The 21,302-nt window shown below is 33.5% G+C and overlaps 1 protein-coding gene across 3 annotated transcripts in view; it reads left to right on the top strand.

Moving 5' to 3' along the window:
- The first annotated feature begins 2,955 nt into the window (after nucleotides 1-2,955).
- Nucleotides 2,956-21,302, top strand: part of LOC132760554 (fatty-acid amide hydrolase 1-like) — a 74,003-nt gene continuing 55,656 nt past the window's right edge. For 2 of the 3 annotated variants that reach the window (XM_060752549.1, XM_060752551.1), the window contains exon 1: nucleotides 2,956-3,127. The gene's annotated coding sequence lies outside the window, so the exon portion shown is untranslated. Of the gene's footprint in view, nucleotides 3,128-4,825; nucleotides 5,080-21,302 lie in introns of those variants that run through there. The other variant, XM_060752550.1, reaches the window with a different exon arrangement.

Below are 21,302 nucleotides of genomic sequence, written 5' to 3' on the forward strand. Positions count from 1 at the left end.
TAATTTAGACGGATGTTGTTTAATTAAATGTAAAGTAAACCACAAGAGAATTGAAATACATTGGACAATTGTTTGACTTGCCTTCAAGATATTTATGAAATTATTGTTATTTTGTTGTTTTATTTGTTAAAACAATGATTAACATAATACAACATGTAAACATTTAAAAATTGTCTAGAGTAAACCTAAATTATAGGACAAATACTGTAACCCTACGAATATTCGCGACCAATTAATATTCGCTTTATTCGCGGATGGCAACGAAGCGCGAATATTTGTTTGCGCGAATAAGTCCGCACGATTTCGCGAATAAATTGGAGAGAAATTTTTATTTTAGACGTGGTTATGCAAAGCTACTTGACCGGAGATATTCGAATTTTACGGGCACTTGTTAGGAAGTAATGAATTGTTATGAATATTGCCATAAAGCATTAAAAACACAAACTAAGTAAACTACTACAGTACTGTTTTATAAATATCAAAAGAACCCTATGTCAATATAGCAATCAAAATAAACATCCACATTTTAATACAGTTTATGAAATACTAGTAGGCCTATTGTCAATCACGTTCCGTATAGGGTACAGAGCATGTGTCAGTTTTAAGTTTCTTCATATTTACACTTCTATACCAAGTATATGCATACAAAGTACTCGCACTTATTTTAAAATAAATGTTTGAATAAATCGTTTGACAAAAGTGGGAAAACTATCGAGCATCACAAAAGGCTATTGTTTTTTTTGATCCTATAAAATAATTTTTTGAGTGAATTGTTAAGACAAAGGTGGTATAAACCTATCGAGCATCACAAAAGAGTATTGGGTGTACATAATTACAAATAGTGAAATACAAGATGGTTTCATACTAGTATCGATTTTTACCCGTCAAACTTAACAGCCTGTATAGCTCAGTTGGTTAGATTGCGGACTCATATAACATAATTTTCTCGGCTTGGGTTCGATCCCTGATTGGAGAAGGTATTTTTTTTATGAAACGCTTAAATTGAATTTCTTAAAGACTTTTCAAGATAAAATGAAGACGAACGATGCGTACATGTACAGATATAGAGAAAATGTTTTGCTGAATTGTGATCACAATTCACTTACAAATACAATAGCTAGCGTATTGTTAATCCCATTTAGGACACCAATAATGACCTCAATTATTGAAGATTAATAGTCGGCTAATGGATTTTACATCCCCATCGGACTTTCCAATCCGCGAATATATTTTTTTCGGAAATCAAGAAAACGCGGAAATTAATATTCGCGAATATGTCCGACCTCAGCAAAACGCGAAAATTTGTATTCGCGAATATAAATTGGGTTACAGTACTCACATTTTAGTATTAATTTGAAAACAATATAATCTTTTGTTACAACGGAAGATATACTTTGTACTATGTATCATTGTTGTACAGCGTTCACCGGAAATAACCCCTCAAAACACCGAAAGCAAAAGTAAAAAGGTTTACATCGCGTTCACTTCCAAGTTATTTCTCCATCATAACTTAATCGATTGTTTCTAATTAAACAATTGTTGTGAATCTAAATAGGTCTGGCTAGAGCAGTATTTGCTATTTTCTGCAAATTTTAAATGCATTTTGTTAAATTGGCGATAAATTGTAGGGTATTTGTTGAAATTTGCGGACGCTGTTGATATCTACCACAAAAGCTCCAAAATGCATTTGTTGTCTTGAATACAAAAAACAGACTTCATTCTACTTGTAATGGAAAACTGTTAGCTAGTGTGCGGGGTGTGGTAAAACAGAATCAGATGCCCAGGTGACATATACTACAGTATGAGTACATTAAAGCCAAAAGTATTATAACGTTATAAAAAAAAATTGAGCCGTGTCATGACAAAACCAACATAATGGCTTTGCGACCAGCATGGATCCAGACCAGCCTGCGCATCCGCGCAGCACAGTCTGATCAGGATCAATGCTGTTCGCTATCAGTTTCTTTAATTGTTAAAGGGTTTGTAAGCGAACAGCATGAATCCTGATCAGATTGCGCGGATGCGCAGGCTGGTCTGGTTCCATGCTTGTCGAAAACCCATTATGTTGGTTTTGTTGTGACGCAGCTCTTTAATGTTTTATCATTCTACCGAAAGCAAAACATATTCACGTATACGGCTTAATTTGCCTTTGATAACACAAATTAACAATTTTTTAATCTTCCATCAGAGCAGATTCATACAGATTTGAATTAAAGTAGTAAACTATACCAAACATGTTGGAATGACTTAGAGATAACTATGCATGATGTGACAAACATATATTTGGCACCACTTATTTTATTTAGAATTTATTTTAGCTCGATTGTTTAGGAAGCAACAAGATTACAGACAAACACTCTTGTATTCGTTCCTATAACCAACCATGCAGTACTAAGCAACAACAACAAAAACTTCAGCATAATATTTATTACCTCAAGACTACTATATACAATATGCAGGGAGTGTAGTGTCTTGCTCAAGGAAGCAACGGCTTGGTCCTGACGGGTTTTTAATTCACGCCGACAGAAATCCTTATATAGATTCTAGACAGCCATATTTATCACTCCACCACACTAACCTTTATTTATATTGTAGATAATGTATAAGAAAGTGAAATCTAAGGTGTTTTGTTGTTTTAAAATAGCAATCTAACAAGAACTGCAATATTTGCATTTTTTCCTCAATCTGTTTAGTATTTTAGACATATATAATAATAAAAGTGCTGAGATTGTCTTGCTTTTATTGGCTCTTTTATTAACAATATATACTTGATCTTAGATAATTATATCAGTTTTTATAATTTAGATACAAATTCCTGTAGTGTTCCTATTCTCGTTGAAATTTTTATCTACTTTCATTTTCTAGCTTAAAAGTTTCCTTAAAAAATGAAAGCTACACACTTTCATAACCATATTTAGACATAAACATGTAAGAGTGACACATAATCAAATGATGTTTGAATCGTATGTCCGGACAATTATAAAATAAGTTAAATACTTACTAACAATGTCTCAACATGTGACTATAAACAATATACAATAATACATTGTACACTAAAAAAATGATGTTAATCATTAATCTGTTTGGCATTAAACTACGTGTTTTATTACAGTGATAAACATTACAGGTACAGTAAAACCTAAAATAATTAGTGTTTGTTTTTTTTTTTTTTTTTTTTTTTGTTTTGTTTTTTTTGTTGTTGTTGTTGTTGTTGTTGTTGTTGTTGTTGTTGTTGTTGTTAAATTGTAAAGCAATGTTAACATTTAAAAAAATAACTTCAGAGAAATGATACATAATTCATGCCATTAAATTTGTTTACACATGATATTTTTCATGTGCACTACATGTAATCATGAAAAGCATACTAGCCCAATATCATTATTGTTTTACTCCCTTTTCGAAGAAAAAAGTGGAAATTGGGCTCAGTCCGTCTGTATGTCTGTCTATCTGTCCGTTCGTCACACTTCGTCATTAAATTATTTCAAAATAAATTGGCGCAAATGTTAACCATATCAAGACGACGTGTCATGCGAAAAATATAGAATTATTTTTGGACAAATTTAAGTCATTCGTCATTTTCAGGCGAATTTCACGATAAGTACAGACGGAAATGTTCACCATATCATTCGAAAAAATAAATTGACTCTAATAAAACTTCAAGTTCAATGATATCAAAGGTCAACATTGTATGATGGAGGGTATACTTTGTGTCCGCCCAATAACTTTTTCATCCATTTAGGGATTTTGAAATAACTTGACACAAATATGATACAAATATGCACCATAACAAGACAACGTGTTAAGAGGGAAAAAACAGACCCGTACCTCTTAGGTCAAAGTCAATCTTGGAGTTCAAAGATCTACATAGTCTGATGGAAGGTATATTTCGTAACCGGTCCATAACTTTTTCATCCATCAAGGGATTTTGAAAAAGCTTAGCATAAATATACACCAAATTAAGACGATATTTCATACTCAACAATCAGACTTTAAATATCACTGTTTGACTTCTTTTTTCCCCACAATGGGATTTTGAAATAAATTGTCATGAATGCTATTTATGGTGGCATATTTCTGCCACCAGATAACCATATAATTAACTAGTTAGTTAAAGGGATAACTAGTCTCGTAACTAGTTAACCTCTTACTTGACTAGTTAGTTAAGTGGTTAGCTAGTTACGTAACTAGTTAATCACTTAATATTAAGCTGGTAAAATTATAAAAAGATGGCAGTTGTAGGCACTAACATGCAATTATTTCCCGTTATGATCTTTTATTTATTCAAAAAAAAAAAACTAGTTACGTAACTAGTTAACCTCTTAATTAACTAGTTATAGTTATATAGTTAATTGGTGGTAGAAATATGCCACCATAGCTCACCATACTTAAAATTTAATACTTTATATATACATTTAATTAATTAAATGGGAAATCAGACATATTTGATTTGTATAACATAAAGATTACATGTATACCGTTTACTTGAATTTCTATAGATTTGTTTTAATTTAACTGAACTTTACACGAGATAATAAATAAAGTAAGCCAACAAATGCGCATCGAAATACCGTATCCGTTCTGTGTATTCGCTCAATCGTATTTTCTCGGTCCTTTCCGCCAAACTTAAAAGCTTCGGATAAAGAAGAGTGTTGACCATGATCAGACAGTCCATATATTTTGCAATGGGTTCAGATAACTTTTTTTCTTTCACGAACATTCGCTTAAAATACGTACAAAAAATTCCCATTTACATCACTGAACCCGGACGAATGTCTTACTTTGTGTATAAGTGCTCAAGTACCATCATATAACAGTAATTTCACGTAACTAGTTTATTGCGGATGATAATTTTAAGTGATGCGGCAGTATTATAATTGACATACTCAAACGAAAAAGTATTTTTCTTTTTGACAATGGTTAAATTAACTGAAAACAAGGAAGGTCGTGTCATAAAAATAAACAGCTCCATTTAACTTCTGATGGAAATTGTAAAGGAGAGAGAATTGTAGACGAAAATAATTAGGTTTGAAGGATATATACCAAATTGTCAGATACATCTGTTAAAAGAAAGATATAATGGTAAATATAGATTTTTTATATGAGTTACTTGATTTTTTTAATATCTGTACAAAAATTGTTCAAAATCAATAATTTCAAATACATTTGCCTTAAACAGACATGAAACAAAGTAAAATTAAGTACTCCCTGAACGTAAACATTTCTTGCTTATTCCCCCGTTACATCTTACTGCGTTTACTGGGCGACGTAAGACGCATTAAAAACGAAATAACGCCGTAGGGTCGAGTTGAGAACGACCTTAGTCGCCGAAAAGACTCCATCAACACCTCAGGAATCAAGGCAACTATTTTGAAGATGCACAAAACAATTACTGAGGATCGCCGTTCGTTCTCAGTCCTGGACTTCAACGCCCTAGGGACGCAAATGCCGCAGTAAGAACCCCGTTAACATACCAAGCACGTAAATGATAACGTGCTGTACATGCCTAATAGTCGCTGTATAAACGCACAATTTTAAGTTGTTTACCATGTACAGGCGACTCAATGGTGACATAAAGGGCGTTTGCAGTGCATATAGATAGTTCTTAATACGATCGACTAGGTCTATATGGATTTTTAGGACGTCCTTACAACGCCGTGTTGACCCCGTTTGAATGGAAGTCGTAGTGCACATCTAAAGAACGCAATGAAAACATAAAAACGCCGTAAGAACCTCTTAGGAACGCCTTATAAATACGCCGTGTAAGCGCACTGCAAATGCCATAAACATAATGGAAACGCACATAGCAGGACGGTAAACGAAAATTTGAAAACTTGGTTCTTAATAAGTTCGACTTTGGCTATTTACCGAAAATCACTAGTTTTGATCGCCGTTAGAAAGGCCCGTACCGGTGTGACGGGGACATTACACAGTACAATGTTCAACATGCACATAATCCATTGCAATGTCATCCAAACGTGCAATCTTCTTACATATAATCCAGTACATTGAAATCCATACGTAAAAATCAGTACAATGTCCTCCATACACATAATCCAGTAAAATGACATCCATGCATACAATCTAGTACAATGTCATTCATACACATTATCCAGTAAAATGACATCCATACATACAATCTAGTACAATGTCATTCATACACATTATCCAGTAAAATGACATCCATACATACAATCTAGTACAATGTCATTCATACACATTATCCAGTACAATGACATCCATGCATACAATCTAGTACAATGTCATTCATACACATTTTCCAGTACAATGACATCCATACATACAATCTAGTACAATGTCATTCATACACATTATCCAGTACAATGTCATACATACATTTAGTTCAGTACAATCACATCCGTAGTGAGTACAATGTTCCCAATACATATAATATATTACAATATCATCCATACATATAATACAGTACAATATCATCCATACACATAATCCATTACATTGTCATCCATACATATAAGTGTAAGTACAATATAAGTATAAGTACAATGTCACCTATACATTTGATCCAGTGCAATGAATATAATACAGTACAATGTCATCCATACACATAATCCTGCACAATGTCATTCAAACATATAATCCAGTACAATGTCATCCATACATATAATCATGTACAATATCATCCATAGACATAACCCAGTACAATGTCATCCATACATATAATCCAGTTTTATGTCATTCATACACATAATCCAGTACAGCGTCATTCATACATATCTTCTATAACAGTGTCATCAATTCATATAATCCAGTACAATAAAAAAAAATCAAACATTCATATAATCCATTACAATGTCATCCATACATATAATCCAGAACAATGTCATTGATACATATAAATTTTTACAATGTCATCAATACATATAATCCATTACAATGTCATTCATACATATAATCCAGTACAATGTCATCCATACATATAATCCAATACAATGCCATCCATACATATAATCCAGTTCAATGTCATTTATGCATATAATCTGTTACAATGTCATTCATACATATAATACAGTACAATGTCATCCATACATATAATCCAGAACAATGTCATTGATACATATAAATTATTACAATGTCATCAATACATATAATCCATTACAATGTCATTCATACATATAATCCAGTAAAATGTCACCCATACATATAATCCAATACAATGCCATCCATACATATAATCTATTACAATGTCATCCATATATATAATCCAATACAATGCCATCCATACATATAATCCAGTTCAATGTCATTTATACATATAATCTGTTACAATGTCATTCATACATATAATACAGTACAATGTCATCCATACATATAATCCAGGACAATGTCATTGATACATATAAATTATTACAATGTCATCAATACATTTAATCCATTACAATTTCATTCATACATATAATCCAGTACAATGTCACCCATACATATAATCCAATACAATGCCATCCATACATATAATCTATTACAATGTCATCCATACATATAATCCAATACAATGCCATCCATACATATAATCCAGTTCAATGTCATTTATACATATAATCTGTTACAATGTCATTCATACATATAATACAGTACAATGTCATCCTGACATATAATCCAGTACAATGACATCCATACATAATTACATATAACTCAGTACGATGTCAACCATACATGCTATCTTTTAAAATAAATTTTTTCTCACTGCAAAACCCAGGCAAGAAATGGAGGACATGCATGGCTCTATCAATAAAACGTTGATTATACATAACAAATCGAACATTTCCTCATACCAAACCCATCACGAAACCGAGGCAATTGCATATTCAGAGCAAATTTGCATAAAAACGGCATTATTTCTTTATCAACGATGTGATCATTGCAGAAAAAAATGAAATTTTAACTTATGTTTTCGTAAAACATACATCTAGAAAATTCTTTGTCTTATGATAAGCCTGATGTTCAAATGTAATAAGTTACTGAAAACATGTCTAGACCGGTATAAACGCTCACGTTTTAGGGAGATAATTGAAAAATGTTTTGCCTGAGTTATGGTTTATTGGCACTACACGCCGACTCAATGCCCACTTCCATTGTAATCATCTCAAGTTATGCACCGGGTAAGCACAACGGCAAGGTGGCGGCTGTATGCTCTCCCTTCGGGGAGCATAATAATATTAACATTAATTTTAGAACATCTACTGTTTAGCTACACTTTCCGAAGAAAATGCGATTAATTTATATATTGCCATGACCCACACGGCTGCGATGGAATTCGGATCGGCGTTTTTACTGGATTAATTGTTGTTAAAATTTTGTTTATGGACATTAGCTTCATACTCATAATAAAAGTACTTTTACATTGAAACTTAGTAGTTTGATACACATTGGTAGATTCTTCCCGTCATGATCATTTTCATGGTAATACAATGTATTACTTAATTGTATCTGTAATAGATTATAAGTTTAGTTCCATTTTCTCCGAAACTATGATTTGGTATACATATTCATTATAATGATAAATGTGATGCCATATCACAGGCAGATAATCCTCAAATTATATATTGAAAAGTTATGCCCTCTTTAAATAAAGAATAACTTTTCTTGTTTATCAGACTGTTGTTTCCGTTGGTTTTACCCATGAGTCATGACGTAATTTCGCCGTTATGAATGAAGTTGCAAGCCTCGTTAGTGCCCAATGGGCGGGTTCCCTCGGTTCATATCTTCTAAAATTGGTCTGATCTGGGACAAAAATATTTTTGGTCACAGTGTAAACGGTAGATAATCATGTCTGAATCCTGTCTTACATCCCCATGTAAAACAAGTCACGTGTTTTGATGACGTCATTCCCATAGCTATGTCTGATGGTCCTTGAAAGGTGACTTTCTAATACGATTCTAAAGACAAATTCAAAGAGAATATCTTCAGTATTTTCAAAGATTAATGTTGCGTGTAAAAGTAAGTTGTTAAGTTAAAAAAATTCATAATATATATAGTGTATTCTGATTGGTTAACTATCTCGTGACCACGACTTAGCTATCTCGTGGCCACGACTTAGTAACTCGTGGCCACGACTTAGCTATTGTGGCAACGACTTAATATTTCGTGGCCACGACTTAATAACTCGGGGCCACGACATGGTATCTTGTGGCCACGACTTAGCTATCTAGTGGCCATGAATTAATAACTCGTGGCCACGACATAGTATCTCGTGACATGTAGCTATCTCGTGGCCACGACTTAGCTTTCTCGTGGCCATGACTTCAAAACTCGTGGCCACGACATAGTACCTCGTGGCCACGACTTATCTATCTCGTTCCCACGACTTAGTAACTCGTGGCCACGACAAAGTATCTCGTGGCCACGACATAGCTATCTCGTGGCCACGACTTAGTAACTTATGGCCACGACATAATATCTCGTTGCCACGAGATAAATAAAAACACACACATGTCACCTTTTTGCCACCGTACTTTCCTCCTATTCAGCTATATACATATTGAATAGAAACCACTAAAATTATCAATGTTATCAAATTTTATCAAATTATGTTATCTCGTACTTGTTAGTATCTGAAGATTAACTGTCAAATATTTCCTGTCAAACATTTTATATTTTACCTCAATTAAATATCTAGTCTCTTATTTATATGAGGCAAGTTAAGTTAACTTTATGCAGCATGATTGTGCAGCTATATACACACATTATATATTGGTGAAAACTACATTCATTCCCCAATAACGTGGTCAGTCTATTTTCAATGATAATTGTGTATTTTGCCCTCTGATATATGATAGGGACTCTGTAATAGAGGAACAACGCTCTGTAATAAAGTTTCTGGTTGCAGAAGGTGAAAAGCCCTGCCACATCTTTCAGAGGCTTAAAAAAAGATTTTCTGATAAATGTGTATCACGTTCAACCATCTACAACTGGGCTTCTCAGTTTCGTGAAGGCAGAAAAAGTGTTTGTGACATGCCTAGGACTGGGCGGCCAGCTGAGGCGGTGACCCAAACGATGGTAGCAAATGTTAAAGCTTTTGTCAACAAAAATCATCGAGTAACTTTGGAGGAGGTAGCCAACAAGTTTAGCATCGGTAAGGCATCGGCACGCAAGATTTTACATGAACACCTAGGCATGAGCAAGGTAAGCGCAAGGTGGGTGCCTAGACAGCTGTCCGCAGATCAAAAGGCAACTAGCTAGATTAACCAATGCAAAAGAACATTTAAGTCGTTTTATCGTGAAGGAGATAAGTTTTTGAACCGCATTATCACTGGAGATGAGATGTGGGTTCATTATTCCAACCTGAGACAAAAAAAGTTTAAGCTGTCTCCTTCGGCTGGCAAAGTCATGCTGATTCACGAGGAATGATACTTACTCATTCCATGCCAAAAGGTCAAACTGTCACCGCCAAGTACTATTCTGAAGTAATTCTGAAAAATCTCGGAGAAAAGCTGAAGCAAATGCGTCCCAGATTAGCACAAAAAAACTGTCCTCCTTCTTCACGATAACGCTCCCTCCCATACCGCCGCAGCTACAGTGGAGGTTATCAACTCTTACAAATGGCAATTGTTGTCTCACCATCTTTATAGCCCAGACCTCAGTCCCTATGAGATGGCAAAAGTGCGTAGACGTAGGTGGAGAATATTTTGAAAAAGAGTAGAAAGAATTTTCTTAAAATGTTGAATGGTTTTCAAGAACGAGTCAAAAGTCCGGATACTCTCTGACTTCCCCTCGTATATCTATCAGTATATTAACAAGAGGTTTGTTTGGGCGATATATGGCTTACTTGAATGCATATTGCAAATACCATCGTCTTGTGTTCGTTCGTGCATTTGAGATCATAATGAACTCGAGTATGAAAATAAGAATAATAATAATATATGTTCGGTTCGGAATATCCGTCCCATCCCGAGGGTATCCCGTCAATTCGGCGGCAACTAGGAATGCCGAGTTACCGCCCATGGGCGGTTACCCGAGGGACGGATATGGTATTGTGAACGAACAATTATACTGTTACAATGTGAACATCTTCGTCGTAAACATTGGCTAGATAAAAATGTGTGATCAAGTAAAGCACTTTTCATAAGAAAATCTCGAACATTTTTAAGGACGTCTACAAGCTAAAGTACGTTTGAACTTGGTGCATGTATGTAAGGCAGAGATATATTAAAACATACAGAAAAATGTATTAAAGTACTTTTAACGACAGGACTAAGGACATGCCTTGAATTTTAGAAAACGCTTTCTCAATAATAGATTTAGGATAATCATTATAATTTGCGCTGATGAAGGCATGCAGCCGAAACGTATTCAATAAAAAATTACTGAATGTTCGTGTTGGTGTGGCTTGTCTGTTTATGCTTATGTGTAATTTAAACATTGTGTAAAAACACATTTCATCTTTTTGCAACCAAAGAATACAATTAATTTGGAACTTATAACTCCCGTTACTGTACAGATACATTTTCCTTCGACATCAGTTATATGGTAGTACACACTATGGAAGGCGTTCGTTGCCAAAATTCCAGACATGTAATGTGTTCCTTTAGAAAACTACTTTTGAAAATGCGAACGTGTATGTCTAGCATTTTTGATTATATTCGTACAAAGCAATTGCTATGTCTCTGAATCCAATCTTTTAATTGAAGGCACCCGCTTTTAAATAATAAGTTAACGTGTAGATCTTAACAACTGAACGAACATAGAAAACAACAAAAAAATTACAAATTCGTATCTCCATTGCATATAATACATATGCAAGTTTGCACACTTATATATATATATATCTATCTGAACCTAAAGTATACAAATGAAATGTAAAACTTGAATACAGAAAATAGAGTTTAAGAAAACGAGTTTCCAGTTGTAGAACTTCATGAGTCATGCATGACGTCCCGCCCCTCTTTGAGTATTTACGAACTTCTATTGCGGACAGGTATAAAACCCGGCGCCTCTCCCATATTTCTAAATAAAACTGAAGGAAAACACGCCACATTTTAGTTTTTGTTGCATTAGTTACAAAAGTTTTATCACTAGCTAAATTGCTAATTTTACCATTTATTTACAAAATGATTAAGATAACAAATGCACTAACTTATTTTTTAACCTCGTGTTTTCCTGAGAAACATCGGCGATTTGGAAATTTTAAGGGGAAAATGACCAACTTCAAGCGAGTAATTTTATTCATAATCTAAAAACCAGCACATATGTGTATCGCTATGCGGGTATTTGAAAAAAAAATCGGATTTTAAAGCGGCCACCGAAATTTCCTTTCCGAAATCAAGAAAGTACTTATCCGTAACACATATGTGCAATCTTTAATAAGGTATTTTCAGTATGAATAAATACTTTTTTTAACATAAGCATTAACTTTCATTCTATATTCATTTTCTATTTTGAAATTGATTAATTTATAAATCCAAACGGAGAGCCGTGATTTTCTTGCCAAATATATGAGTGTGGTTTTAAGTGAGGAGAGAAAATAAACAACAAGTTTGAAAAAAACATGTTTTTATTACTGAATTTGAGAGTGTGATTTTCAGAGGAAAAAATGATCAATTTTGACCCAAAAATTTTAATACATCTATTTAATTCATCTTTATTTCTCAAGCATTCATAGAAAGCTTAAGGAGTAATCTTTCATTTGATACCAATTTTTTTTAATATAAAAAGTTACAAGGGACGCCGTGTTTTCTTTCACTTTATTGAGAAATGGGGGACAGGCGTCAGGTTTTATACCTGACCTTACATTTTCGTAACAGAAATTTATAAATACTAAAAGAGGGGCGGGGCGTCATGCATGATTTAAAATCGTTAAACTTTGTGAATTTTAAACATGTTACTGTGTACACGTACTCTTGTAGTTCTACAACTGGAAACACGTTTTCTTAAACTCTATTTTCTGTATTCGAGTTTTACATTTCTTTTATATATCTCAGGTTCAGATCTATAAGCGTTCTAACTTGCTTGTGTATTATATGCAATGGAAGATACGAACCTGTAATTTTGTTGTTGTTTTCCATGTTTAGTCAGTTGTAAACATGTTACATGTATTTAAATGCGGGTGCCTTCAATTCAAATATTGGATTAAAAGGCATATATCATTTGCTGTGCAATACAATAAAAATGCTAGACACACACGTTCGCATTTTCAATAGGAACAATTAACATGTGTGGAATTTTTGCAACGAACGCCCTCCATAACAAACACTTTCATAGAGTTATCACATAGATAACGTTATTTTTCGGTAGAGTTAAATTGTACACACACACACCAGTAAAACTGTTTACGATCGAAACTAATTTAACATTATTGCAAGTTGCAACTATTTTTGCATTTGCTCGTATGCTGGCTTCGAACTTAACAATCATTTTAGTGATTCAACAAATTTTTATCATCATCATAGCAGAGGATAATTTAACAATTTTAAACAAAATCCACTGATATAATATAAAAAAGCACAACGTACATTATTGCAGTTACATACCATTATGAATCAAAGTTTAATCATTGTAACGGATGTAGCAACGCTATAATTATGTCGCAACGCCGCTATATGTCGCAACTAACGCTAAATGTCGCAACGCTGACGCTATATGTCGCAATCAACGCTATATGTCGCAACCGCCTACCGCTAAATGTCGCAACGTTGCCGCTATATATCGCGCAAAAATTGAAATACAAAAAAACAACATTAACAAAAACAAAAAAATGTGACTTTATTTCCAAAATAATTGACAATTGTATGTATGTAATTGAAACATATATTTTACTGGTGAAATAAATTCTATATCATATTTTATTATCCCCCAAAATTGGAGAGAGTAACATATTTACAAAGTATATATAATGTACATACAACAGAAGAGAATTATATACAAATGCATAACATTGTAATATAAAAGATACAATAACATGAAATTCTTTTACAATTGTAAACTTATGACTTATGTATGTATATTGTTGTCTGAAACGAAAGCGACAGTTAAGACTATGTTTAAATCATTCGTTTTAAACATGAATATAGCTATATTCATCCTAGGTGACAAAAATAAACAAAGTTACTAAGTCCCGTACCAATAACTGAATCTTAATCGAAAAACGAATAATTAAGAGAAAGTGAAGGTACAGTATTTGTGTTCATACTTTATAAATGACTATCAATAGACGGATGTCATAAGCATTATTCCTAAATAAATCAATGATCTTGATTATTGAGAAAAAAAAAATAAAAACACAAAAAAACTGAGCAGGTAAATAAAAGAAAATTAACTATACAGTTTATGTCTGAGAAAAATACTACATATGCTATAAAGCGATTAAATCGCCTGTTTCTTCTTCTTTTTTTCTCGATTTTTAACGTGAAGATAAAAGTTTTGTAAGCGCGATAGCAATATGAAAGTTGACAAGTACATTATCAATAACTTTACATGCGATATGTAAAAACATTTCACATTGATATCTGTAGTTATGGCAAATAAATTTGCTGTCTTGGTCAAAGCCTAAATTTGATATAATAGTGTTCGAGAAGGCACGTCTTTCAGTCTCTTTCCTGTGACAAAAACACATAAGGTGTTCTTTAATGTCATTTGTAAGAAAATTCCAAATGTTACAACTACGCACATATGAAAAACACATCCTGTGTCCAACTGCCTTGGCAAGTATTTCAGCAACCCATTTAAGACCCGGATTTTGTCGAATAATAACCCACAAAGGGGAAATCTTATAAGGGTGAAGTAGAAATGTTAATGCTGGCACTTGTGGCGTTAAAGTTTCTAAGAATAACTCTTTTGTTGATTCATTGATTACCTTCATTTGTAAAATCTTCTTCCATTTTAATTTAGATGGAAACACACCGGTATCAATAAAAGTATAAATGACGTACAACAGATCATATTTTTGCAGTAATCTATATATGTCTGGAATAAATCCACGTTTCTGTCTATCCACATTCACATATCTAATCAATCTATTAACAAATATCTGTTTAGCAAGATATTTAGATGGCAATCGGCATAATTGACCAAATAACTAATTTCCTGTAATTTATCATAGTAAGTATGTTTGGTATATTCAACAAACAAAATGCAAACTTTGTTGAAATAGATTTATGAAAATTTTGTATAAATTTAACACAGAAGTTGTGTGCTAATTCTAAATTTGTTATGTCTTTATTTGAGTAACAGGTCCAGTTTTCACAACCATATAGCGCTTTAGGTACAAAAACTGTCATGTATATTTTTCGGAGTGTAGCAGGACTTATAGAAACTGGATGCAAACCACTGTTACAAATGCTTAGTAACGTACCACGTAACTTAACGCATGCGTCTTTCATTGACTTCATCGTTGACAAATGCTGATCACATTCAACACCTAAATGCTTATAATGTGAAGTTAATAGGTATGACGTCAATTCCAAGAGAAAACATCACCGAGTCATGCACTAGAATAGCTGGGTTAAACGTTATAATATAATAGCGCTTTTGAAGGGTTGTATAGGAAGCGCCATTTTCTCGAGTAAATGTTACAAATCTTCAGCATGTTATCTAGACCATCGCTTGAGAATGATACCAGTACCATGTCATCAGCAACGGTGGGGCACGACATATTTAAATTGTAAATGCAAACGCCATTCGCACTGTCTTCCAACTCGCGTATCAATCCATTTATGAAGACAAGATACATTGAAGGTTAACTGATTCCTCCCTGTCGAGTACCTTGCAGTATTTGGAAATAGTTAGAAGCTGTGCCTTTGTACTGTACATAACTATATACATTTTTATACATATCATAAAACGACTTTAAAATGTTGGTATTAATATGTTCCCCGTTGTCAGAAATAGTATGTAGTAATTTATAAAAATAAACCATTTGTCCAGACGCTGTCAAAAGCCTGTTTGCAGTCTAGAAAACACATGTAGACCGATGAAGAGTTTTCACGTGCAAAATGTAAGCACTCCCTTAATGAAAAAGATGTCATTAAACAGCCGAGGTGCTCCTGAAACCCACCTTGTTGAGAACTAATGGAGGATAATATATGTTTTTTACATTCTCTAAGCAAAATTATTTCATACACTTTAAGAATTGATGAAGTCAGACTAATGGCTCTATAACTGTTGGGGTCGTCATGTTTCTTATTGCCACCTTTATGAAGAGTAATAATTTTACTGCGTTTTAACGAATCTGGTATTTCACCAACTCTTAATATCAATGTATAGAAAATTTGCTAATACCGGTGATAATATGTCCGCGCCATATAACAAGTGTTCGTGGGCAATACCATCCGGTCCGCTTGCCTTACCTCTCGATAAAATCTGAATGGCTGACTTTACATCTTCCTCGAATATAGTCACATTATTATTGAGATTCATTTTATTAAAAGACTCACTCATATATTGTTCTACAAAATCATACCAAGTATTATCAAACTGTTCTGAAGCCGTAGGTTTATACAGATCTTTGAAATAATTAGCCCACTGCTCTGCTATATCACTGCGACAGTTGTATTTTATTCCATTAAAGCACATGCTACTTCCTAAAACGCTAGTTTTTTTTTGTTTACGTGTCTGAATATCTTTCCAAAACAAATCACCATTTAATTCAGCTTTGACCTCTAGTTTATGGTCGAGATCACGCAAATATGAATTCACTGCCGCCCTATGCAATTTTCTGAATTTAGTTTTTGCAGATTTATAATTTGCATACTCCTTGTGGTTTATTCCGCGTGGTCGCCCTGCCCGGCACCTCACTTCTCTGGCTTGTTTCACTTCTTCATGACATTGAGACAATTCAATCGACCAGTAAGGTTTCATGTACTTTCTTTATTTTTTTTTTGGAAAAGACTTAGAACATAATAATATATTTTCAGTTATAGTATCATAAGTATCAGACAAGTTCTTATCTTCGTTCAAATCACAAGTTTTAAATGCACTTTTCAACTGTTCATTAAAATTGCCAATATGCATGCTTTGAACTTTTTTTCCAGTTTATTGTTTCAACAATGTATATGTTTGTATTTTATTTTTGTATTTTAAACACTTTACGCTGATGTACACGTGTGTTATCAAAGCAAAATACTATTAAGATGAGAATTTATAGCAAGCAAACTGAATTCATTTAATTTAATACTTCTTCCTACTTTTCACTTTCAAATATCATAAATGTATGATTTCAAAGACAGGAAGCGAGAAACAAGCATAATTCAATGAAAATTTTGACGAAATAGGACAGGCAATAAAATTGTTCGGCCATTGTACTTATTAAATTTGGTTCGGCCATTGTACTCGTTTTTAAAAAGATGCACAACTACGTTATGCAACTTTACAAAGGATGAAAATTGTTCTTGACGGGCAAACTTCCAATTGTGCACAAGATGTCATTGCTAATTTTGCTCAAAATGCGTTCTTTTACTGAAAACATCGTTTTTAATACCTGTTCGGCCATTGTATTCATCACCCAAAACAACTTTTTCGACTTGCAGGCCTTAACAGAGAGAGCTACAAAATAACCTGTAACAGAACAGTACGTGGTTTTTATACAGGGGTTCCGTGCGGCTTAGTTTTACATATAAATTTAACGTAAACTGTATGCTAACCTCAATTACACGGCTTTTACGAGCGTTTAGGCCGCCATTTTATGGGCCCATTGTACGATTTTGGCCACGTGATCATCCGCAGTGGTCATACCGGTTCAAAAGTTTAAGGAGCACTAAAATTTCGGTACACTGTTCAATCGGTCTTAAATAGTGCATGGTGATAATGTAGCTATAATGTTCACTGTTATTAATCTATTTATCGGAACATGAAATCAGAAAACAATACGCAGCCATTCTCCCATAATTGAAGCACTTTTGGTTCACAACTTTCATAAACAACGTTTTCTATGATTTGCTTTTAATGTTCAATACCTAGGACAGATTGTGTGGAAGTTTAATACACACCATTCGCTCTTTTTGTATACTGAAAGCTTTTGAAGTTAGCTACTGAATTACATTGTTACGGAAAATATATATACTATAGGAATTACTAAGGAGGTATTATTTTACTAACATTTTAAATGTTGAAGACCAATGGTTACCTTTAGCAAAAATATTTTATGCCATATCTTATTCTGAAACTTGTATACTTGGTATTTGAAAAGCTTGTATAAGCAAATATTTTCGTAACGTAAGATTGACATCGTTTCGATACAATGCACAAACAAATACTGTCATAAAAGTTATCGAATTATATCTAAAATAGAAGCAGAAAACAAATAAAGCATAACTTTTAATCGGTGTCACGTTACCAAAAAAACTTCGCTGCACAAATGTTCATCAAACAGTCCTTATGATCTGTTACGGAACATAGTTGAAAATTTATAAAACATAGGATCTATAACTCAATATTTTCACTCTTTAAAATTACTTAAACAATTTAAATGTGGTATCTTCACAAACAACATCAATCATAAGACACTGTATCAATTCAAAATAACATCAACAGTTTAATTTAGTGAGTAGTGCAGGAAAAGATATCTGTTACCGTAATACGGAACATATGTTATGGAAGATAAAATATTATGTTTTTCACTGAAAATTAACAAGTTTCTTTTTTTTTTTTACTTTTATTTCCTTTATTTCTGCCTAATTTACACAAATTTGTTGTAATATTATAATGTTTCATGTAGTTCTCTCTACATTTTCTTTTTTGAATGGGAACATACTTTTTTCTGCTTTCTTTCTCTTTTAAATGATTTGTTGTTTTCCCCTCTCTGCTTTTGTCTTTTGTATTTCTGTATCTTAAAGCACCATTCTAAAATAGAAAATCGATGCATATTATAAATTTATTAACCTTGATACATGAACATCATTAAAATAATTATTTTTATCATAATTATTATTAATATAACAATTACATAATAATCATCATATTTATCATTATTACATTAATATCATTATTAATATCACATGTACTTTTTTCATGATAATTGTAATTCTAAAACTTTTAGATAATGTAAGTGACATAATCGATGATACAATTTTGGTATTTTATAAATAGTAAAAAAAATCATAAACAAGATATGTTTGTAAAACATGTATGCCCCCTATCGGCAGCCAGTTTGTCATGTGATCAGGTTATTATGCATGACTTCTGACCCAGTGAACAAGCAATTAATATAAGGGTTATCTAGTATCTACTGGTCGTGACTAGTCACAAGGTAATAATTATTATGACCCCAAAGGTTGTATGCAGCAATTAAAGTTATTAAAATCTTACCAAATGATATATACATAAATTTTATGAATCACATAGGCCTCATTAATGACAGCCAAGTTGTTATATTACATAAAACCTTCAAATGTGTATACCAAAAGCACATAAAAATATCAACCAAGGCAACTTGAGTTGTTGAGTTATTGAGTCAGAAACGGTCATTAAGTACAAGGTCGCTATGACATTGACCCTTTGACCCCAAAATCAATAGGGGTCATCTACTGGTCATGACCAATCATCATACCAAGCTTGAAGTTCCTAGGCCTAAGGGTTCTTTAGTTATTGATCGGAAACCGTTTTTATCTACCAGGTCAATGTGACCTTGAACTTTGACCCCTTAACCCAAAAATCAATAGGGGTCATCTGCTGATCATGACCAATCATCATACCAAGTTTGAAGTACCTAGGCCTAATTCTTTTTTAGTTATTGATTGGAAACCGTTTTTACCTAAAAGGTCAATGTGACCTTGACCTTTGACCCCAAAATCAATAGGGGTCATATGCTGGTCATGACCAATCATAATACCAAGTTTGAAATTCCTAGGCCTAAGCGTTCTTGAGTTATTGATCAGAAACCGTTTTTACCTACAAGGTCAATGTGACCTTGACCTTTGACGCCTTGACCTCAATATCAATAGGGGTCATCTGTTGGTCATGACCAATCATCTTACCAAGTTTGAAATCTGTAGGCCTAAGGGTTCTTAGTTATTGATCTAAACCGTTTTTACCTACAAGGTCAATGTGACCTTGACCTTTCACCCCTTAATCAATAGAGGTCATCCACTGGTCATGACCAATCATCATACCAAGTTTGAAGTTCCTGCCTGAGGGTTCTTTAGTTATTGATTGGAAACCGTTTTTACCTACAAGGTCAATGTGACCTTGACCTTTGACCCCTTGACCCCAAAATAAATAGGGGTCATCTGCTGGTCATGACCAATCACAATATCAAGTTTGAAGATCCAATGCCTAAGCATTCTTTAGTTATTGATCGGAAACCGTTTTAACATACAAGGTAAATGTGACCTTGACCTTTTACCCCTTGATCCTTAAATCAATAGGGGTCATCTAGTGCTCATGACCAATCATCATACCAAGTTTGAAGTTCCTAGGCCTGAGGGTTCTTTAGTTATTGATCGGAAACCGTTTTTACCTACAAGGTCAATGTGACCTTGACCTTTGACCTCTTGACCCCAAAATCAATAGGGGTCATCTGCTGGTCATGACCAATCACCATATCAAGTTTGAAGTTCCTATGCCTAAGGATTTTTTAGTTATCACTCGGAAACCATTTGGTCTACAGACCGACGGACCGAACGGACCGACAAGTGCAAAGCAATATACCCCCTCTTCTTCGAAGTGGGGGCATAAAAATCATATTCAAACATAGCTATGTTCCGATACAAATTTGATATGTTCCGTAACGGAAAGTTGCAACCATACATCACAATAACAAATCATGTTAGACTTCCAGTTAATATTGGACACCATTTTCATATATCTTTATAATGAAAAAACTCACTGGAACAGTTTTTGGGGAGGCTTTGCCGACCCAATGTTAATAACCGTCCGTCAAATCTTACTGCCGCGGTAATCAGGTCAAAAAATAGTAGTTTGATTTTTTCTAAGCTGACTCATCACTCATCACAGACATTTACAATATGAAAATATTTTCATTCTTTAATTTCTTATCTGCAATTTGTAAAGATAATAATTATCTGAAAATTTCTTGATATTTTTCAAAATCACTACTCCGTGACGTCATACTGCCGCATACGGTTTAGGCATACGTACGTCTGTAATAAATAGTTCTGTTATGAAAACCCTTCTACATAATAACTTTATCAATAATTTTTTAACAAAAAGCATACTAGTAATGAAAATTTATAAGTAAATGCTTTAATTAGGTGGCAAATATTCTTTATTATTTTTGATAAAAATTTTCCAATTACTACGCAGCGACCAACTGTTTATGACGGGTCATTAACTACAACGTTGCAACACCGTAGTCTCAATATCATGCATGTTCTTTT

The sequence above is a fragment of the Ruditapes philippinarum genome, unplaced genomic scaffold (genome assembly GCF_026571515.1).
Source record: "Ruditapes philippinarum isolate M1 unplaced genomic scaffold, ASM2657151v2 ctg2204_1_1_1_1, whole genome shotgun sequence".
In the NCBI taxonomy this organism is placed as follows: domain Eukaryota; kingdom Metazoa; phylum Mollusca; class Bivalvia; order Venerida; family Veneridae; genus Ruditapes; species Ruditapes philippinarum.